General features: G+C 36.1%; 1 pseudogene; it reads right to left on the reverse strand.

Annotated features, from left to right (window-relative positions):
• The window catches only part of LOC137657291 (piggyBac transposable element-derived protein 3-like), a 33,377-nt pseudogene extending 22,963 nt beyond the window's left edge, over positions 1 to 10,414 (reverse strand).
• Positions 10,415 to 24,704: the final 14,290 nt, after the last annotated feature.

Consider the following 24,704-nt stretch of genomic DNA (forward strand, 5'->3'; position numbering starts at 1 on the left):
AGTAATAATAAATCAAAATAATATATTTTAAAAACAGTAACTGCATATACAAACTAAAAATCCACAAAACGAACCATAGGAAGAGAAATAAGATAGGGCAGCATGACCTAGTGTACCCCCAAGCAAGAGAACTCTAACCCAAGACAGTTTAAGGCCATGATACAGAGGGTATGGCACTAACCATAACCAGAAAACAATGATTGTATTTTGAAGTGTCTTTCAACTAAAAGAACGGCTTTTCATAACCCAATTACTCTCTAGAGGTAGTATCTCAACGGGTGGCTGGTGCCCTGGCCAACCTACTACCTTTGGAGGACATTTGAACATGAAGAAATTAAAAAAGTTTTATGAAATAAAGCTTAGATTTTACGAAAACCTTCAAACATAGATAAAACTGAAACAAAACAATCTATATCTTCCTTTCAATCGTTGCTACAAAAAGAATGTAGTAAAGGAAATTCTCTCTCTCTCTCTCTCTCTCTCTCTCTCTCTCTCTCTCTCTCTCTCTCTCTCTCCTCTCTCTCTCTCTCTCTCTCCTATAGTAAAAATACACTATATAAGCTGGAGATAAACTGTGTTTCTGATATGACTTGAGTTTAGAGAAGTGGAGAGACTAATTATAATTCGTCCAGTCAAGAATTTCTGTAGGTTGATAGTTGAAAGGAAGAATACAGGGGCTCCAATAATTATAAATGTAACTCAGAGATAGTCAGCTGATCAGTTTTTCCAGGAAAGTATAGTCATGTACTTGAATAAGTCGTTTAAATATTTTATCAGGATGTTGTTATCGCATAATGTATTTTCACCCTATAATATTCAATTACAAAGGGATTTTTTTTAAACATGAAAAATAGCTCTAGAATAGCTTAGAATTACGTCAGCCGCCCCGCGGGCTCCTATGAGCTTTGGTCATGTTTTCCGACTCCCCCTTTTTGAAATTGCTGGATACACCTTTGACGGCCTTCTATGGTGAAGTTCTTTGCAGGTATCTAGTTCTTAGTAATAATTCCTGTTGCTCTACCCAATTAAATCAAACATCATTAGGAATTCATTATGGTTTCTATCACAATCACTAACATTATTTTTAGAAATAACACAACCTTTCGGAGACAAAGTAATCTTTCAGAAGGAGAAAAAATAATCTGGACGAAGGCCAAATACACCTTATAACGGATCATTTTCTGACTGTCGTCGTTGTTTCTGTCAGCGGAATGTCAGATCGAACGATAATAAACTCCCTTCAAAATATAGACGTTAAAAAGAGAGTGTCCTTACAAACGCTATTACGTCATAACGTTACGTTTTAGAACATTCTCATTTGCAATAACAAAAGAATACTCTACTGTTTAGTATTATCTTACGTTTGTACCAAAAGATAAGCGATGAGATGATAAGATTGTGCATGAAATTAAAAAGAAACACATCGAATTCCAAGAGAGAGAGAGAGAGAGAGAGAGAGAGAGAGAGAGAGAGAGAGGGGGGGGGGTTAGATCATTAAAATGATAGTAATGATGTAATAAGTTAACAAAACGAAAAGTTAGAATGTTAGAGGTAAGTTAGAATGCCTTCAAATGTATCATACTTTATTTGAGACCAAACATATTTGGTAGTCCATTTATGTATTAGTCGGGAAACCTTTCCTTTTCGTAAAACAAAATTTTTAACATTTTCTTAGCGTTGAAGACGACCTTCTTCTAAAACTATAATACACAAAGAAATGTTCATCCTATTAACTGGTTACAATTCTTTATTCATATATATCCTAGTTTTAGAAATGCAAGAAAGAAAGGTATAATATAGCAAAAGGTCACATAAATCATCTTTTTTACTATATTCGATAAGCAACGCTGTGCTTGGTCAATACTTGAATAGTGGCTATCAAAAGAGGCCATAAGCCTTGGAATATTTAAGTTTCTTGACCGGGGCAGGATATGGGGCTACTAACCTCAGCCTTAAAATATTTCTTGAAACCCAGAAGGGTTGCGCATTCTGGCAAAAACTTTTCTAAGGGGAAAGACGTAATTTGAATGGAAAGCACTGTTCATATGTATGAGATGAAAATATACAATGTTCCCCCAAAAAACATCTCATCAGAGGGTGGCTCCTGAAGTGAGCTTTACAGTTCTCTAAAAGTTTTATTAGACAAGGTCTCTAGCTCATGCCCTTCTCCAGCCTGACCATGGCCTAACGCTGCCGCCTAGCTACCAGAAAAAACTAATCCACTGTGCTACATAGTTCAATAAGGGCAAATCGTGCCTAAGCTTCCTGTAGTAGATGAGAGCTCCAGTTCAAGGCCTGCCTATAAGCAGAATGTGATGGACATGACTGCTAAGACCAAGATAGGTGGTGTCAGTGGTCTTCTCTCAAATGATAGCAAACCAGTGTTCTATAAATATATACCGTAAATTTTTAAGGAAATACAATAGAGCCCAGAGAATTTTACAGTATAGAACTGAATTACGTGAGAGGCTGATCAAACAAGTTGAGCCTTGAGTTCACGACTTTTACATTAAATATAGAATTGCAAAGACAAATGCGTTTGATAAGTCGATCCAGCAACTCTTAAGACTAAGGCCCACATTGGTATCTTTCTAACAAAAATAAGGTTCTGAGCTTATGAAAGTGTGGAAGTAAGACATTTGTCATTTAGCAAATAGAAAACCTTTGATTTGGCTATGTCAAAATAAATGGTGTGTGAAGAGTCTCATCACATCTGAGACAAAACTCCACATAAAGGTGATCCATCTCACAGAAACCTAAAGCAGTTGGTCTAAAGAATAAACATAGCATCTTCAGAGCAAATCCAGCATCAAAGAGGAAAATTTCCAAGACAACATACTGTGTACTATTAGCTCAAACTGCTAAATGTTATAAAAAATGGTGTAAGATGAGAATAAAATAAGATTAAGAGATAGGGAGAAGACTGGTCAAGAATCCGTTGAAATAAATAAATTTTATATCCTCCATTCAGTTTCATTCTAGTCCTTATTAGCAGGGATATACAGTACATGATTAAGTGAAAGTAAATATGACCCTCTGAATTCATTTCAAAAGTTTTCATTTATTGATTATTGACTTTTTCTTGGCTTCATAATTGCTTGGATAATTGACGCTTCAGTTGGGAAAGAAAGATTTTTTTATGGTTTATATGTGTATATTCAATAATGATTTTTTATTTTGATATGGATTTTATCTACAGAAATTTAGCATGGCTAATCTCTGTTGTCATGTTCTAACACATCTGTATACACAGTGCTTAAAACATTAAGCATAATGACATGGTCTGGATAGGGTATGAAAATATAATCTAAGGAAATTTTAACGTTCAAAACTGATTCACCATATAACGTACATGAAATTTACTGTCGAAAGGAAATTGGATAACAATTCCTTCTGCTGGCTAAACTTATGATAAAGGCTCTCACAAATCCCAAGATCTCTGTATATAGGTTGATAGGCATTCAGCTTATTTTTACACACCAAAGAGATTTTAATTACCCAAGTATGAGGCTCGTCAAAGCAACTAATTTTTTTTTCCACGCCCCAACGAAAGTCCTTACAAAATATCTGCATAGCATCAAGAAGTCTAGTGAAAACCTAGAAAAAATCTATCCCATTACGAATCACTAATATTTACAGGAAATACGAAAACAGGAAGATATTGGCATAGAAGGTAGTAGGTTGGCCGGGGCACCAGCCATCCATTGAGATTACCGCTAGAGATTTATTGGGTCCTTTGACATTCCAGACAGTACTACATTGGCTCCCTCTCTTCATTTACCTACACATACACCGAATAGTTTGGCCTTTTCTTCCCACATTCTCCTCTGTCCCCATACACCTTACAACACTGAGATTACCAAACAATTCTTCTTCACTTAAGGGGTTAACTACTGCGCTGTAATTGTTCAGTGGCTACTTTCCTCTTAGTAAGGCTAAAAGAGACTCTTAACTAGGGTAAGCAGCTCTTCTAGGAAAAGGACACTCCAAAATTAAACCATTGTTCTCTAGTCTTGGGTAGTGCCATAGCCTCTGTACCATGGTCTTCCACTATTTTGGGCTAGAGGAAGAGTTGTCTTGCTTGTGGTTACACTAGGTCACACTATTCTATCTTATTTCTCTAACTCTCGTTTTTTTTTTTTTAAGTTTCTATAGTTTGTATATGAAACATCTGTTTAAATGTTGTTACTGTTCTTGAAATATTTCATTTTGATTGTTTGTTTCTTCTCTGTTATATTTCTATATTTCCTTTCCTCGCTGAGATATTTTTCCGTGTAGGAGCCCTTGGGCTTATAGCATCCTGCTTTTCCAGCTAGGGTTGTGGCTCAACTAATAATAATAATAATAATAATAATAATAATAATAATAATAATAATAATAATAATAATAATAATAATAATAATACCTTACAAGGGTTGTAAGAAATCTTACCTGAGTTTCTTGTATAAAAGCCAAGCCAATAAAAAATCAGATACTAACAACTGGTAAGTAATATACATCATAATACTGCACTTTTATAATTGAAAATATACTCCTGTCCCCCGTATACACTGAGATGTACCATAAATTCTCAACGGTTTTCAGCAACAAGACTATTTCCCCACAAATTTGACCTGAACAATATATTGGTCAGGCCTCGACTAGGTACAAATTTTGAGTTACCAACAGACTCGATATTTTGTGTGTGTGTGTACAAACTTCCATATGAGTCTCGAGGAATATATTGCCTTGCACTGATTTTAGGGAGAGGGATCCATTTTAACATTGTTCTTTTTCAGTTACAGAAATCCTATAAAATTCAAAGACTTTCAATTATCTGCATGGTATTTTGTATTTCCTTGGTATCTATAGAATTAAGATTGACTACTGTATATAAGTTCTCTTTCGATATGCATGTTCAAGCTTGAAATCATATGTAACGCACATAGAACAGAGATGAGAATGCCGAGTTGGATTAAGGAAATATTAATGTTTGAAAAATTGGAAAATATGAAATGGGGAGAATGGCAGCGGCAGTAAAGATTACGGAGGTGATAAGAGTTATTTCTCTATATTTTGCAAATATTACACATCGCATTATAAAAATTACGCCCATAATTCCAGTTGATCTTTAATTTGATAAATTCATCCAGATTCTTCAGAGACAAAAAGAATTCATAACAGTTTTTTTTTTTTTTTTTTTTTTTTTTTTTTTTTTTTTTTTTTTTTTTTTTTTTTTTTTTTTTTTGCAATATATCACTGCTATCATGTAACCAAATATGAATCCCAACAGTTAAATAGTTTATTGCAAAATTAAATTGTCTTAAAGTTTCTAATGATCATAATTGAAATTGTCAGTATTATTGTTGGTAATGTTTTCTAATAAGGTAACAAATAGATTATTTAGACAATTAACAGTTGTGTAGGTGAAAAGGATATTTTGGGGAAATTTGCTGGGTGAAATAATTAATCTCTGTGAATGAAATTCATTCAAATATAGTTTTCAGAGAACCCTTTCAGTTTGGAAATTTTTATGATATTCAGACTACCTCTTAACAGCTTCCCTCCTCTTAAGCCAAATTTTTCCAAAAACTCCACTTCTTTTATTCCTTCTCTTTTTCGATGACGCTCTCCTTATGGAAAGTCTTTCCTCAGCCCTTTACAGTTTCACTGCATAACGCCAGATAACACTTGAAAACCCTTTGCATTCTATTCTTAATCACGGAAATGATGAAATCTCAGTTTGTTGATTAATTCCACTTATATTTCTCCATAGGGTTTGATATGAGTTTGCAATTGTTTTCCATCATTTTAAACTCATTCTAGATACAAGTATTCATCATCCTTCTATGAAGCACAGCCAAAGTAAGTTCTGTAATCTTTAATTCAGGTTTATATATATATATATATATATATATATATATATATATATATATATATATATATATATATATATATATACATATATATATATATATATAAATATATATATATATATGTATATATATATATATATATATATATATATATATATATATATGTGTGTGTGTGTGTGTGTGTCTTCTCTCCTCTATTAAAACTTGTGTTATGGACAATGATATTTCTTATATTTCATCTATTCTGTGATTCATCAACTCGATCGCCCTACCTTTATCCATTTCACTCTCTTCCATATCACCACAGGAATCGACTCCCATTCTTCCGAGCTAATTTTCTGTGCATTATCTTTTTCTCACAGACTATTTCAAAATATTTCAACACAGATTTTTCCTTATCGTTGTTGATAATCTACATACGTTCTGCGCACAGACCATACTGGATGTTTCCAGAATCGTGGTGGCGATACTTCCTGTCGATCGTTTGTTTACATATAGAAGGGTCCACATGTTTCGGTATGATTCTCAAATGTTCCCTGTCTATATTATTATTATTATTATTATTATTATTATTATTATTATTATTATCATGAATAGCTAAGCTACAACCCTAGTTGGAAAAGCAAGATGCTGTAAGCTCAAGGGCTCCAACAAGGAAAAATAGCCCAGTAAGGAAAGGAAATAAGGAAATAAATAAACGATATGAGAAATAATGAACAATTAATATAAAGTAGGCCTATTTCAAAAACAGTAACTACATCAAAATTGATATTTCATATATAAACTATAAAAAACTTATGTCAGCCTGTTCAACATAAAAACATTTGCTCTAAGTTTGAATTTTTGAAGTTCTACCGATTCAACTACCCGATTAGGAAGATCATTCCCCAACTCATGATGGAGAAAGCCGGACTATTAGAATTACCTACATGTCTAGTATTACTAACATCATAGAACTGTCCGGGAAGATCTGAATGTAAAGGATGATTAGAATAGTGAAAAATCTTAGGCAACATGCATAATGAACTAATTGAACGACGGTGTCAGAGATTAATGTCTAGATCAGGAATAAGAGATTTAATAAACCGTAAGTTCCTGTCCAACAAATTAAGATGAGAATCAGCAGTTGAAGAACTGACAGGAGAACAATACTCGGAACAAGGTAGAATGAAAGCATTAAAACATTTCTTCATAATAGATTGATCACAGAAAATCTTAAAAGACTTTCTCAGTAAGACCATTTTTTTGTGCAATTGAAGAAGACACAGACCTAATGTGTTTTTCATAAGTAAATTTGATGTCGATAATGACACCTAGAATTTTAAAAGGCATGCAGAGTTAAAGAAACATTGTTAATGCTGAAATCCGGATGTTGAGGAGCCACTGTCATTAACCTATTTACAATCATACTTTGAGTTTTGTTAGGATTCAACTTCATGACCCATAATCAGCAAAATGCACTAATTTTAACCATATCTCTATTAAAAGGATTCAGCAACCCCAGATCTACATTCGGGAGATGGAATTGATGCAGAGTGTAGCATCATCTGCTTATGCAACAAGCTTGTTTTCTAGGCCAAACCCCTCTCTCTCTCTCTCTCTCTCTCTCTCTCTCTCTCTCTCTCTCTCTCTCTCTCTCTCTCTCTCTCTCTCTCTCCCCTTTTTTGCCTACACACGCACTGAATATTCTGACCTATTCTTTTCATATTCTCCTCTATCTTCATACGCCTGACAACATTGAGATTACCAAACAATTCTTCTTCGCTCAAATGGTTATCTACTGTAATTGTTCAATGGCTACTTTCCGCTTGGTAAGGATAGAAGAGATTCTTTAGCTATGCTAAGCAGCTCTTCTAGGCGGAGGACACTCCAAAATCAAACCATTGTTCTCTAGTCTTTGGTAGTGCCATACCCTTTGTATCATAGTCTTCTACTGTCTTGATAGAGGGTAGGCTACGCTCGGGTACGCTATTTTATCTTATTTCTCTTCCTCTTTTTTAAGTTTTTTTTTTATTTTTTATATATGAAATTCTATATCAATGTTGTTACTGTTCTTAAAACATTCTATTTTAATTGGTGATTACCGGTACTTCTCTTGTAGTTTATTTATTTCCTTATTTCCTTTCCTCACTAAGCTATTTTTCCCATTTGGAGCACTTTGGGCTTATAACATCCTGTTTTTTCCAAATAGGGTTGTAGCTCAGCTAATAATAGTAATAATAATAATAATAATAATAATAATAATAATTATTATTATTATTATTATTATTATTATTATTATTATTATTATTATTATTATTATTATTATTATTATTATTATTATTATTATTATTCATACACTTATGGGCCAGAATCTCAATTTTCTTCTCAACACCTGCCCATCATACGTAAGTAAGTCTTTTCAGAAGAATTTTATCTGTCTATCCCTTGGCGGTTATCATATATTTCAGAAAAGATTCTCCTTATAAATTAAAACCTTTCAAAATACAATCTTATATTACATTCTATCAATTCTAAACAACTTTACATGATAAGGAATTTTCATCCTTGACGTACCTATCTTCATAATGTAGTTGAGCAATATAACACACAGGGAAGTACTAAGCATTTCCTTGCACATTCGGTGATGGGTATGGTATGATAATATAGAAATTTAAAGGATACTGTCGTCATGCACTTCTCAAATTTTGTCTGTTAGTGACTTTGACAATGCATCTGTACTCGCCTACCCTTTTTATGTTTATCTATGGCAAAATCATAATCGGCCTTTATAATGACCCAAAGTTGTAGTTTTACCGCTACTGACGTAGGCCATATTTCTTATAGACCTATAATTCCTGATTTAGGATTATGGTCTGTTCCCAGTAAGAGATTTCATCTACCTTATACATGAAGAATTTATTTACTACACACACCACTGTCAATTTTCCATTTATATTTACGAGTAATTTCTTTCTTCCTTGTTAAATACTCTAGAGTTTAAGACATTGCATGGGCTAAAAGTGCAATTAATCTGTGCGTGATGCTTCACATACAAATATTACCCAATAATCATGTGATAAAGCACGGAATGTGTGATATTATTTCATGTTTGATTCTTTCAATGGAATTTTGACATTCATTTGTCCATTGCCATTCGACGTCGTTATTCAGTAAGTTACATAATAGGTGTTAAATTGTGGACAAATTCTGAATGAGACTTCAATCGACAGTTATAATACTAAAACTGAATGTATTTTTTTTTTTTTTTACATTTTCTGTTAACTCCGTTGATTGTAACCTTTTCCTTTAGCTTTGTAATGCATTCATTAATAACTATCAACTCTAAGTATTCTACCTAACCAGCCTTTAAGATACAGTTGTTGTTATCAACTTTAGTATCGTATTTCTTCAATTTCCTTAGAACAATTTTTAAGAGTTTTTTTTTATATTTTCTGCTGTTATAATTCATAAATATGAATACTATTGGCAGTCCTATATATTTCTTATCAACAATTGTTTATTGCCGTATTTTGGAATGGTACTCCATATGACAGCCTCTTTGTATGGAATAACTGTCAAAGTATGAAACATGATGTGTATAGTTTCCTAAAACCTCCTGTCCCTTAGTGCAGCATGTAAAAGGGATTCTATGAATTTTTTTTTTCTTTCTTTTTTTTTACTGTAACTTGCTACAGGATATTCGATACTGAGTAACATCTTTGATTAAAATCCTTCCTGAGTAATTTGACATGTATAGTATATAATGATATATTGCATTTTGTTTAATATAGATACTATGGAAAGGATGAAGTTTAGACTTTTTATATTCCTTATTATATGAATATATTATGTAATAAGTTGTTTGCAACGATGCAACAATACCGCTAACTATAATGTTTGATATTCGACTAGTGTATTAATACAATTTCTGATGCTTACTTGCAAATATATTTATAATTAATACTGCATTTTACGTGCCATACGATGTTGCCGACCCTTGGACGTAATAATACTTCTGTACTATAAAATCTTCTATATTCGTAAAACTACATCGTGGGTTTAGTGGTTATGGCCCGCTTGAAGATGCTCTACTATTCTGACTCAATTATTACATCACGAAAACCCATAATATAATAAGTGATCGAATACAAACAAATAACAATTGATACAAAACCCATGAATCATTCTAATCGGGTTATTTCACATAAACTATTGTAGTACTGAAACATTATCTTATTGACACATATAATTAAAGTTAAGCACATTCAAACAATGCAATGTGCAATGATGTTGCCCTAGGTACATGTAGCGCTATCATGTTACATCAATTTACACATAAATACATAAGCCTCCTCCCCCTTTACTTGACACATTACAAAACTTTACAAATTTACTCTCTTAGGAGGCCTCTCTCTATTTATCCCACTGGGAAGTATCCTAACCTCATCCTGAACTGGTGTAAGAACGGAATCTGAATCTACATATTGTGATTGAACATCCTGGTGAACAATAGGTTCATTTGGTCTAACTAATTCTGGCAATTTTTCATCTTTAACATGACGTTTTACAATACTCATACCAACTTGAACAACATAATGTAAATTTCTTATCAATCTAACAATCTCTCCTGGTAGCTACTTCTCTGAAGTATTGTGAAATCTTACCATGACATTTGATAAAGGGGGAAAAAATCTTACTTATGGAAGATTTTCGTCTGTTCTAATTGACTTTGCAAACTTGGATACATCAAATGTAACTAATCCTCCCCATCAACAAATTTGATGGTGTCACACCTATTGTGCTGTGTTCTGTTGTTCTATATTATAATAAGAACTTTGATACATGAAAAAATGTTACCCGAATTTGGTTCTCTGAATACTTCATGTTATGTATAAATGTTTTACCTTATCTTTCAACTTCTCCATTCGTGGATGGATGATACGTTACTGAAAATATATGTTTAATACCATTTACATTACAAAGATTTAAACTTTTGTGAGGTAAACTGCGGACCACTATCTATTTAAATTCTTTCTGGCAGATCATGTGTTGCCCCCCAAAAATTGTTATTAGTGTTTTGATAGTCTCGTTTGTAGTTGTTGATTATATTGGAATCACTTCTGGCTATTCACTGTACGCGTCCATATTTATCAAGAATGAATAATCTAAATAAGGGCCAGCAAAATCTGTGCAATCTTTGCCATTGATACCTGCAGGGTAATTCTCATGGGTGCCTTCTAGCAAACTTGGGTCATTTTGTTGCATAAAACAATTCATACAATTCTTACCCAACCCTTCAATATCTCTGTCAACACCTGGCCACCAAACGAAAGTCCTGGCAATTGATTTTTACCTTAATAGGCCTTGGTGACCTGTATGTATTTTAGATAAAACTTTATTCCTAAGTACACTATTGATAACTACTCTTGAACCTCCCACGATACAACCTTGTGTTACATTCAGTTCTTTTCAAATTCCTTTATATGATTTATAAAATGTCTCTTTTGCACATAAGTCCCATTCTATGATCAAACTTTCGAACACTTTTGCAACTAATGGGTCTTTCTTTGTTGCAAAGACATCACTCTTTCGGATTTCGGTTCGCCGAATCCGAATTTTGTACTTATCATTTCTTAACCGTACTTGCTACGGTCCGTTTGTATATACCAATGAATGTAGATTTTTCCGGCCTTTCAGCCGATGTATATATTATGTCATTTCATGTATGCTCTACATTCTATATGTAAACTTTTGTAAGAAACACAAATGCCCAGTCAGACTTGACCTTTCTGCGACGAAACACGTAGAAGCCGAATGGGCATGCTCCCCGTCCATTAAAGATATTTGTTTTGGGTCATTAGAGAAGACATTGAACGTATCCCTTCTCAAAGGTAAGACTTCGTTATAATCTAGAAGATTATTATAAGAATATGGAATATTATGTTATAGATAGAGAGGGAAAGCGATCAGAATGGATGCACTGGCTCGCCAATGCCCGGCAAAGTTTGCATACACCCTCGTGGTCGTGTTGCATCATTTTACAAGACACCCTATTTATTCACTTGAGTACTATACATTCTTTTCTTTAAAAAAAGAAGGGGGGATGTGAACATGTTAGTAACATTACGACCTCCTCGTTTTCCTGAAAACCATATTAACTGTACGAAAAGTAATGGTTCCTTATATGTAAATTTCTTTTCAATGCCAAGAGGGCGTTACGAAGTAGCTGACCTGTAGGACACCTCGGGACTCCCCCTTTCCCTCTCTCCCATGGAAAATTCCATTGTTTACGATCTTAGATTGGGCTATACAATTGTTTCTGAAAGCCCAGCAGATATTTTTCTTATCAACTGAATAGTTATATTTCCTTTGGAAAATAGTTTAGGCTATAAAAATTATTCAATGTCGTTAGGTATATGAGTTAACCTATGTCCTCCTATACCCTCCATAACCTAGGCACAGTGGCCACAGAAACCTTCTATAGCCTAGCCTAGAGTTGCCTATAAACCTTGAGTAAGGTATTTTTAAAGAGGTTTGAGGAGGCCTAGCCTATGCTATATTGCGTTAAAGGGTATATTATCCTAATTTAACCCGCTTAACTTTGTAAGATTTCCTTTGCCTTTTAAACCTTGAAAGTAGCCTCCTCTATTTTCACATATTATTTGTTCTTTAGGAAAATTGAAAACTATTGTTTCATATCATTGTAAAATTGATAGAAGTGTCCTGTAATTTTGTTTTGAAATTGAAGCATAGTAATTATATTTTTTTTTCTTTGTTATTACAAAGCTTTTAGAGGTAGGCATTATCATTTGAAGAATAAAAAAATTAAATAACTGTAATAATTACAGGGAACTAGTCTGTGATCTTGGAATCAGTCTGGAAGATCAAATTATGGAACAGTGTACAACCTTTTTAGCTGAATAAAGCCAGATAAGGATCAAGTCTCTCTCTCTCTTACACGTCGAATGTAAAGTTCACTTTTGATGAATAACGAAAATTTATGTCAGGAGGAAAAGAAAAATCCAGCGTGACAACTGGTAAATTCACTTGATAATTTATTTAAAAATTAGGTTATGTTATTTCCCGTTTGATTTTAAGACCCTTGACATTCTTTCATTCAATTCCACTTTGAGTTCTTATTCAACAAGTTATACAATGGATGTGCAATTGTAGAGAAATTATTAATGAAATTCCCATTAAAAGTTACTAAACCTTAAAATGGTTGTAATGCCTAACATTTTCTGGTACATTTGTTGATTGTACCCTCTCTAATGAGGCATGAATAATATAGTTATCCATAATTTTCATAGTTTCGTTTTCTCACTTGAAGTATCCATTTCGTTTTCTATCTACCTTTATATTGGTAGACTACAGTCGAATTTCCTTTCATATACTGTATATGCTGTACGACGGAGGGAGCGATGTCCTTACAATGCCTTTTGTCTTCGTGACGTCAAGACGGTAGAAATCTGAGAAAATGACACACATTAAGCAAATGTATTTTGAGAAAGGATAAATACACTAGTTTAATTACAATTCAAGTATAGCTAACTTATAAGCATTTCATTTTTATCACTATACTACAGCTCAAGTTTGCGAGTCTAGGAAATATTTTTTGTCTACTATACACATCCTTTGGCTAAGTAAGTCTTATGTATGTTTCCTAAGAGCTGCAAGATCTTTCTAGTATTATAGATAGAAAATTCGCATAACACTCACTTTGTACCAGCCAATTAAGCCACGTGTTGTAAACTCGAAATGGCAACTCAAAATGTGTCAACTACGCACACAGACCTTCAACTGTCCCGGGGTAATGACAGATAAGTTTTTAGTGAGATCATCCCATTCATAACTCCCTAAATGGACGACGTCCGGTTCATGCCTCCTATAGGAAAGGGTTGCTTTCTGAGGGACCGAGAGGGAATGGTTTTGTGCCAGCGGTGGGACCAAGGAGGTTAAATGGGTGGGACCTGCTTTGCGGCACCACTGATCACAGCTTTGGGCTCCCCCGCCCCCTTAGTCATCATTGCTGCTTCATCTCATGTTGATCTTGTCCGTTCTTTGTGTCCGTGCCGATCCAGCATGTGTATATTACTATCCAGCGATCTTTGCATCAGAGCCCATGGTCCGCCTTGATGCTGGTCGATCTATTTTCATCCCTCCATCCATTCACCGCACAATCATCAGCGAGTATACAGGTGTCCACATTCACTTGTTACATCAATTAAAAACCTTGCTCACCCAAGACAATTTCTCCCTGAACCACAACCAGATGAAGGCTGGCAAGTCCCGAAGTTGTTGCAGCAGACTTAAAGAGGAGAGGACGAACCTGGAACCTGAACCAGTGACCCCGATCAGCCCAGAAACAAGGGACATATAGATGTGGTCCAACCAGTTATAAAAATGCTATAGTTTTGCCATTAACAAAATTTCGAGACATAATAATTCAATTACAGAACATTCACGTGAGTTGCAGATTTATGTGTGGCTACACAATTCCCCCTTTTAGATTAGGTATCATACAATTTCGTTACATAATTCTGTCTTACACAATTCGGGCTTAATACATTTAAGTCTCAGGTCACTGACCACGTATCTGACCTCATGGTATACCTTAGCGTAGTGATAGAACATTTACAATAGACTCTGGATCTTAGTTCAGTAATACAATTGAGTAACCTTTACTTAATTCATATTATTGAGTATTTTCCATTTTTCATTTATTTGACTTTGTGTGTTAATTATGCTTTGAATCAATTACACAATTTGCATTGCTCTTGAGATTGTTAAAATGTCCAGTTTATTAATGTTATAATTTTAAAGAATAGAGATAATTTAGACTAATTCATCCCAACTTGCATCCTTTGTTGCTTTCGTCGAATGATTTCTCTGTATAGTTGAAGAATAGAAAAGAGGATTAACTATTGTTTTGGGAGAGGTCAGTAAGTAAATTCAAAGGTGATAACAATTAGGTGTAATCTTTTTCTAATGTGTTGCAAAGGTGAAGATCCTCATTCAGGAATTTGAGCCAATAGGCAGATTTAGGGTGAGTAACAACACTCACGGAGTCATGCCATTAACCAGGCTGCTCTCTCAAAATATGTTTGCCAGGTAAATAAATCAGATTTTCAGAAGTCTGATGTAATGTAGATTCTAACATTACGTAGCATGACCATGAATAAGGCCTGATACTTTTTATAAAAGTTTTAACGGGAAAAAATGCCTAAATAAGACATGCATGACTGAAAAAAAGGCTGTCCCTTTGAAAAGTGTGGTGCAATACCTCAACCAAAAAAAAAAAAAAAAAAAATTTACTGTGGCGGCTCACCTTACATTTTTTAAATCCCAGTGTTTCTTTAAAATTCTGAAGTAAATGAGAAAAAATCACTTGAATATGTGTATAAAGGGCTTGACATGCAGGTGCGAAGAGTTTAAGTTCTTTGACAGATAATCAGAAACCATAGTTATTATCAGTAAAGACAAATTATATTTCTGTCCTTTTTCTCTACCTCGTGTACTTTTTACTGTACTTTGTTAGCGTGAATAAGAGAGAGAGAGAGAGAGAGAGAGAGAGAGAGAGAGAGAGAGAGAGAGAGAGAGAGAGAGAGAGAGAGAGAGAGAGATTTCATTCTTTAGTCCTTGTCGTTAAGCATGAAGTTTTAGAAAATTGTGTGTTTTAGTTATATTCAAAATATAAAGAGATATCCGACTGAAAATTATTAAGCCAAAATTGTTTACAATAATCATTACAGCTTGTGGATTAATGAGACCAGATATGTATTTAAGAGGAAATTATAGAATTATTTTTTCCTCTATTATAAACTAAAACAAAATTTATGTTGAACTGTGTTGGGTATGACAGGTTGGTCCCAATCTTCGACCGCTCAGTGACGTACCTATTCAAACGTCAAAGCAGCCGCTGACGGGGATATGCATACATTAAACGTAAACACAAACGTACGTACAAAAGATTGGCGTCACGTTGGTTCCCGTCAGATGTATGTCTACTGGAAAGCATGGCCACTTCCGGCTTATACTCTCCAAGACAGAGCAAAAAAAGGGGGGGAGGGGCGCAATTTCAGCTTACGGGAGCAAGATACATAAATGTGTGATCCCAACTATATTGTTAACTTCCTTAGCGATGAGTTTCAAGCAGTAAAGGATGTCTGCTCACCTGTAGTCTTATGTGTGAGCTGATGAATATATGGTTCAGATATATATATATATATATATATATATATATATATATATATATATATATATATATACGTATATATATATACATATATATATATATATATATATATATATATATATATATATATATATATATATATATATATACTGTGAGGTTAAAGAGAGACAGTTTTCTACACTGATGATTTATTGACGAGAGAGTCGGACTACATAAAGACGTGCGGACGTATAAGTAGCACGGAAAATGCCTAATGCGGATTAGCCAGGCTTAGGTTTAAATTTGTGTTTCTTTTGGTACAAAAATCATGGAAAAATAATCTTAATATGAAATGTACATATTTGATTATTACATCAGAAGAAAGAGCGGAGAATTCCGCATTTACTGATACAGAACAAAATATCTCTAATTTAAATACAAATGTGTGAAATACATAAAAAGGGTTTATAGACATAGAAACACACTTGTCGGGAGGTGTTCGTACAAGTATATACTCCCCCCACCCCCAGAGTTATATAAATAAAAGTATTTTTCCTTTAGTTGAAGGAAATATGTTAACTACCTCCGTTCCTGAATCTTCTTGGAAGGTACAGGGTTTTCCGGACCGGGACTGTCGCGGTGGGGAATTTTGTTTATTCCTTGATTGTGTTTCTTTGACAGGATTCCTCCCCGTGGTCTTGGATTTGGGTTCTCCACTGTCTGAGGTGTGGCGGTATTATGCGTCATTTTCTTTTGTTGAGGAGGTATCCTTGGTCGACGGCCTGTTTTGTCCGTGAATTTTTCGTCATTAATGATGAATGCTGGTTTTAATCTGTTAATCAAGACCCCGTCTTCTCTTCCGTGGATGAGTAAAAGGTATGCCTTGGGGTTCCTGTCGATGACTCGGTAGGGTCCTTTGTATGGGTGTCTTAGTGGGGATCTGGTGGCTGTCGTCACGGATGAAAACGAAGTCGAACGTCCATAGATCTTGTGGCATGAAAGATTTTGTTGTGTCGTTGAAAGTTCAATGACACAGGGTGAATTTGCTTACGCCGTTTCTGATTCTTTTTGGGGTCTGGTTGTTTTCGTTGGATGACGCCGGGAATAATTCGCCTGGCACGGCTATGGTGTCCCCGAAAACTTTTTCTGCTGATGATGGTACTCCGTTGGATCTGGGGGGGTGCGTAGTCCTAGGAGTACCCAGGGTAACTGGGCCTTCCAGTTGTCGTCGGAGCAACGGGCCATCAGGGAAGCTTTGAGAGACCGATGGGCCCGTTTTACCATTCCGTTGGCAGCGGGGTTGTAGGAGGTTGTGCTGTGGGCGGTAATCCCAAGTGATTTTGTGAGGGCGCCCCAGACATCTGACAGGAAGGCCAGCCCCCTGTGGGTTGTAATGTCATCTGGAACGCCGAACCTGCTGATCCAAGTTCAAAGGAGGGTGTTGACACAGGAGGGTGTTGATGAATCTTGCATGAGGGTGGCTTCGATCTACCGGAAGGAGGAAGGGGGCCAACGACGTTTATGTGCAAGTGGCCGAAACGTCTCATGGGTTGCTTGAAGTTCCTGATTTCTGATGTTGTGTGTCGGGAAATTTTGCTTCTTTGGCAGTTGATGCAGCTGCAGGCCCACCGGGTGATGTCTTTCCTCATCCCGTGCCAGATGAACTTGCTGGATATGATTCTTGCCGTCGATCTGCCCGAGGGGTGGGAGAGGGAGTGTACTATGTTGAGGACGGTTTTTCTTCGAGAGGAGGGTACCAGGGGTCTGAGACGGCCAGTACTGACGTCGCAGAGGAGGGTCGTCTTAGATGACCCTAAAGGAACGTCTTCCCATTTTAAAGCCGTGATGGCTGTCCAGTAGGCTGGAGTTTCTGGGTCGAGTTGTTGCTCATGAGTCAGGTCCTCGTAATCAATGCCAAGGTGGACGGCGTTTATTTCTATCCTGGAGAGGGCATTGGCCACTGGATTTTTCTTCTTTGGTACGTATTGGAGTGTGCATCCAAATTCTGCGATGGCGGCGATGTGTCTCTGTTGACAGGCTGACCAGGCGTCACCTGTCTTTGTGAACGCGTGGACAAGTGGTTGGTGGTCAGTTCGAATGGTGAAAGGGGTACCTTCTAGAAAGTACTTGGAGTGCTTTACTGCTATGTAAACTGAAAGGAGCTCTCGGTCGAAAGTACTGTATTTTTGCTCGGCGCCGTTGAGTTTTTTGCTGAAGAAGGCGATAGGCTGCGTGGTGCCATTGACCACTTGTTCTAAGGCGGCTCTCCAGGGTGTGTTGCTGACGTCGATGGTCAGCTGTAGGAGTGCTCCTGGGGTGACGAAGGCCAATGTTGTAGCTTTGGTGAGGGCTGCCTTCGTCTTTTGAAATGCTGACTGCTGTTCTGCGTTCCAGGACAACGATTTCGGTTTACCCTTCAGGACATCAGACAAGGGCGCTGAGATACCTGCAATGTTAGGGATAAAACGCCTGTAATAATTAACCATTTCAAGGAATTCTTGTAGTTCTTTGATGGTTTTGGGGGTGGGAATTCTTCTATCGCCTTGGTTTTTTATGTTAGGGAACGTACGCATTTGTTGGAGATTTTGTGGCCCAGGAAGTCGATGGAATCGGCGCCAAAAGTACACTTGTCAAACCGTACGATTAGCCCGTTGTCCTGGAGTCGACGGAGAACAGTTCGAACGTTCTTTTGAAAATATCAGGATGTCGTCTACGTAGCAGCAGCAAAATGGCAAGTCCCACAGGATGCTGTCCATCAGACACTGGAATGTCGCCCCGGCGTTCCTGAGTCCGAAAGTGGAGTATGCGAAGACGTAGGTGCCGAAGGGGGTGATGATGGCCATCTTTGGAATGTCATCTGGGTTGACAGGGACCTGAAAATAGGATTTTAAAAGATCCATTTTAGAGAAGATTTTTGCCCCATTCAAGGCCCCGGTGAGGTCCTGAATGTTGGGCAAAGGATAATGGTTAGGTGTGGTGACGAGGTTAAGGCATCTGTAATCTCCGCATGGACGCCATGTCCCGTCTAATTTCCTGACCATGTGGGGAGGGGAGGCCCATGGGCTGGAGGCCTTCCTGCATACGCCCATTCTTTCCATCTCCTGGAAGACCTGTTTTGCGTCGTGGAGTTTGTTAGGTGGTAGGCGGCAGAACTTTGCATGCATTGTCGGGCCCATCGTTGTTATGTGGTGGTAGATACCGTGCCTAGCGGGTTTTCTTGTTGTCGGTCGTAACTCTGGCTTGAATACGTCCAGGAATTCATGGCAGAGGATGTTGTATCTGTAGGTAGAAACAAAGTGAGCGGCGGGCATTGACGGGCCCAGGATTAAGGCTGTGGATTGGAATGAATCAATGTCTATTAATCTTTTCTGGGCAATGTCGACCAGGAGTCTGTGATGGCCTAGGAAATCTGCTCCCAGGATAGGGTTTGTAACATCGGTGATGATAAAATCCCAAGTGAAAGGCCTTTGTAATAAGCAGAGTTTCGTCTGTTTCGTCCCGTAACTCTTTAAACGTGTGCCGTTGGCTGCTGTAAGGCTTGTTGAAAAATGAATTGGTTGGTTCTTTTCGGCTTTTGTAGGCGGCAATATGGAGTGGGTGGCCCCCGTGTCTAACAGAAATCTTTTGTTTGATAGGCCGTCTTTGATGTAGAAGGCCGTGTGCGTGGGGGCGAATGTTGCGGCCACTTTGCGTGGCCGCCTGGTCGTTTTTTGGAAATGAGCAGGGCGGCATGCAACGTCTTACATCTTTACCAAACCTTTTATGGTAGAAACACCATCTTATTTCATGGTTGTGGTAGTTTGGCCTTGTGATGGCGGCACAGGTTTGGTCTGAGGTGGAATCTTCTGCTGATACTTCGCTGATGGTGTTGGCGAGCTTTGAGGCTCTAACCGCATCGAAGAGATACTAAGCTCTCCTGATGAGGTCGTCTGTTTCCAGCTGGTGGGGTTGCGTGAGTTGGATCCTGACTTCTGGTAGAAGGTGACGTAGGAAGATTTCTCTGTCTAGGTCGATCTTCCTTCTATTTCCATCTGCATCTCGGCCAGGGAGGAAAATTAAATTCTGCAATTCTTCCCATGCTTCTGTCGGAGATTGGTCCCTGAGGGATTGCTGCATTAGGTCGAAAATTCTGTGGGCACATTCAGATACGGGCGGAGAGTAAAGCTCTATAAGTTTTGCCCGAACTTCTGTGTATGATGGACGACCTACCCGGGACTCGATCCATCGTGCCAACCTGTCAAAAATGTTTTCTGGTAGTGCTGACAGTATGAGGTTGGCAAGGTCGGTCTCCCGGGTGAGTCCCGCGATGCGAAATTGAACGTCTGCCCAGGTCAGCCATGCCATGACGTTTTTGTGTGAGAATGGCGGGAGCTTGATGTTCGCCAGGTTGGCATGTTGTTCAGCGGGCAAGGTCGTGGGTGGGTTGGATAAAGTGGCCTTGTCCGCCACGAAACCGGTAAACTCGTTGGTCGGCATCAGAAATTTTTTTTTCGCCAAAACGCTCGTTAGAGCGCCGTATTTAGTCCGTTAATGGGGGTCTCATTGTACCTCACGATCCAAAACACTCAAGCGAGCGCCATTTTAAGTCCGCTAATGAAAAGGAGTGTCAAAGGGCATTTCTGCTCCGGGGTCACCAGTTGTGAGGGTACAGAGAGACAGTTTCCTACACTGATGATTTATTGACGAGAGAGGTGGACTACATAGAGACGTGCGGACGTATAAGTAGCACGGAAAAATGCCTAAGGTGGATTAGCCAGGCTTAGGTTTAAATTTGTGTTTCTTTTGGTACAAAATAATAATCTTAGTATAAAATGTACATATTTAATTATTACATCAGAAGAAAGAGCAGAGAATTCTGCATTTACTGATACAGAACAAGATATCTCGAATTTAAATACAAATGCGTGAAATACATACAAAGGGTTTATAGACATAGAAACACACCTGTCGGAAGGTGTCCGTACAACATATATATATATATATATATATATATATATATATATATATATATATATATATATATATATATATGCATATATATATATATATATATATATATATATTTATATATATATACACATATATATATACATAAATAAATATGTGTATATATATATATATATATATATATATATATATATATATATATATATACATATATATATATATATATATATATATATATATATATAATGCATTACCAGATTGCATGAAATATCACATGAGATTGGGCTCAAGATAAATAGAAGAAAGACAAGATGATGATAACGGAATATGTAATGGAAGATAAAATATATATATTTATATATATATATATACACATATATATATACATAAATAAATATGTGTGTATATATATATATATATATATATATATATGTATATATATATTTATATATATATATATATATATATATATAATGCATTACCAGATTGCATGAAATATCACATGAGATTGGGCTCAAGATAAATAGGAGAAAGACAAGATGATGATAACGGAATATGTAATGGAAGATAAAATATCATTGGAAGGAGAAAGGATTAATGAGGTAGAATCATTTAACTATGATCTCTAATATAGGGGCTTTAGAATTGGAGTTTATTGAAAGATCGAAAAAAAGCAAATCAGACAATGGCTAGGTTAAATAAAATTTGGAAATCAAATCGCCTGAAATCATATATGAAAATCAGGCTATATATCAATTTAGTGAGATCTTTATTATTGTATTAACGAGAGTCGTGGTATGACAATGAAATAATCTCCAACAGATTTAGTAAATTTGAGAACAAAGCCCTCAGAAGGATATTGTGAGTTAAATTGCAGGACAAAGAAATAAAACTATAATATAAAAGACATTACTCAAGTGCCATATGTTGATGAGATCATGGTGAGGGGCCAATGGAGATGGTTTGGGCATACTCTTCACACTCCCAAAGAGAGATTAGTTCACCAAAATTTTAACTTGGCTCCACAAGGCACAAGAAGAGTAGGAAGACCCAGGCATGAAGCGTGAAGTAGATGATGAATGGAGAAGTATTAAATTAAAAGCTCATGATAGAGATGACTGGCGAAATATAACCAAGGCCATTTACGTCATCAATACGTCAATAAGCGTAGGAGGAGAGTTTGATATATAGTAGGGTAAGGCAATTTTGGACAGAGGCAATTTTGGACAAGTAAGGCAAATATTGGACAGATACAATATTTCTAAAACTATTTATAATTTTCGAAAACTATAATGCTATTAGAAATTGCCCAACCTTCTACTTTATAAATATTAGTTTGTCTGGTTTTTAAAAAGTATTAAGTGCCCCTAAAAAATTGTTGAATATGGGTGTCCAATAATTGCCTCAGCTTCATTTTAGGGTTTCTCAGAAATAATATATGAAATTATTTTTTTCTAAAAACAAATTAGTGGATGATGCTAAAGGAAGGTTTAAAATGAAAAATGGATGAAAAAAATTTGGAATATCTAGTGTCCAATTTTGCCTCGCCTTGAAAAATGGTAACGCAATTTTGGACACTTAATTAAAAAAACATCCAATTCCTAATGTTAAGTTCTTAAGTAATAGATTTTGTAAACTATCTATCTATCTATCTATCTCTATCTATCTATCTCTATCTATCTATGTATCTATCTATCTATCTATCTATATATATACATATATTCTTAATCATTTAACTAAAAATATAGATAAATGATAGTTCTTTGAAAATAATTTCTGTCAATTATTTCAATAGCAAATCATATTGATTTATAAGAAAATAAAAAAAAAAGTTTTCTTATCATAGAAAATGATAATCAGACCTATTACTAATGAGAAAATAGGGACAAGTACAAAATTGGAAATAAATGTGAACAATTCAACATATACTATAGCCATATACGTGACAATTTAAATGCTTGAATATATGACGGGTCTATTTAATTCAACCGAATGCTCAAAAAATAGCTTCAGTTCTTTTGAATATTGCACTAAACATTCTCTTTGAGGCATGGGTTCCATAAATAAAGGATCATTAATTCCATCTATAATTTGAAAAAGGTATGTATCCGTTTGGTGCTCTGGATACTCCTCTACTCCTGATGCCTATCAGTTGATCTTACTGGAATTAGTATGGACCGGCAGGGGTCAATTGCCTTATTTAGATAGGCACTGCGCATCACTAAGAAACTGCCTATTCTTTGATAAATTTAGCCAATGAATCCTCTATGGATTTAGTCAGTCTATGGAAAGCGAAAATTAAAGAATTGCCCCCAGTCCCGGGCGTAGCGGGTTGCTAAGAAACTCCCAGTTTGTAAATACTAAAGAAAAATTGAAAATTGGTAATTGGAATGTTAGAACCATAAATCAAACTGGGAAGTTACAGCTAGTAGAGAAATAATTTGTGAAATATTGTTTGGATATCTTGGCCCTAAGTGAAACACGTTGTAAGGGGATTGGTAAAGAACTCTAAGACCAAGGCAATACATATATCTACTCAGGAGGAACAGATAGAGTTAAAAGAGAAGGGGTATGAATAATGATGATGACACCAAGAACTGAGAAGGCATTAACCAAATGGAGAGCTGTAGATAGCAGAATGTTACTTACAAAAATTAAATCAAAGCAGTGCAATATGAATATTTTAGTTTTCTACGCACCAACAAATGATTCCCATGAAGAAAGGAAAGATGAATACTACGAAGAACTGCAGAGAATAATAGATGAGAACCTAGAGAGATATGAACATTGTGATTAATGACTTCAATGCTAAAGTTGGAAGGAATAATCAAGGGATAGAAAATGTGATGGGTGTTGAGGTACTTGGCGAAGTTGCAAATGAAAATGAGGCACGTTTTATAAGTTATTGTTCAACAAGCAATCTTGTTACTGGAGGTACTCTTTTCCAGCACAAGGAGATCCACAAAGATACATGGACTTCACCATGTGGCAGTTACAAATATCAAATAGATCACGTAGCCATTGATAAAGAGATAAGGAGGACTCTGAGAAATGTAACAAGATATAGAGGTGCAGATATTGGTAGTGATCACCGGCTCCCCATTGCCACACAAATATTAAAACTGAAAGCACCCAACAGAAATGTAGATAGAATACCTAAGTTTGAAACAACTAAGCTTCTAGAGGATGAGCACAGAGATCTTTGTAACTGAATGTAGGAATCGATTTACAGTCTTAAGAGACTTTAAGAGACGAAGTTTTGGGACATGCAGTTACAAGGAGAAAACCATGGATATCAAATGATACTTGGGATACTATAAAAAGAAGACAAAGACAGAAATTGATTTCTGAACGTTTTCAATCAGGAATGATTGGAGAGAGTATTTAGTCAGGAAAGCAGATGAGGCTGACAAAGCTAAGAATTCAGGGAGTAGCTTTGTTGTAGGAATTGCTCATAGAATTATTAATGAAATCTCTAAGGGAAAAAAAGAAGAAACATATACCCATCAAAAAGAAAGATGGATCTGTTATAACAAAAGAAGATGAAGAAAGGTAACGTTGGATTGAACCATTTAGTGAGGTCATGAATGGGAAATACGAAGGGAAAAATTTGGTTGATATACCTGAAACTGATGAAGACCTTGATGTGCCCATGAATGAATTAGGTGTGCTTGAATTCGAAGCTATTCTTAAAAAAACTCAAAAGATGGAAAGCCCCTGGATACAAAGGAATAACTGCCGAGACG

Source organism: Palaemon carinicauda, chromosome 18 (assembly GCF_036898095.1).
Source record: "Palaemon carinicauda isolate YSFRI2023 chromosome 18, ASM3689809v2, whole genome shotgun sequence".
NCBI lineage: Eukaryota > Metazoa > Arthropoda > Malacostraca > Decapoda > Palaemonidae > Palaemon > Palaemon carinicauda.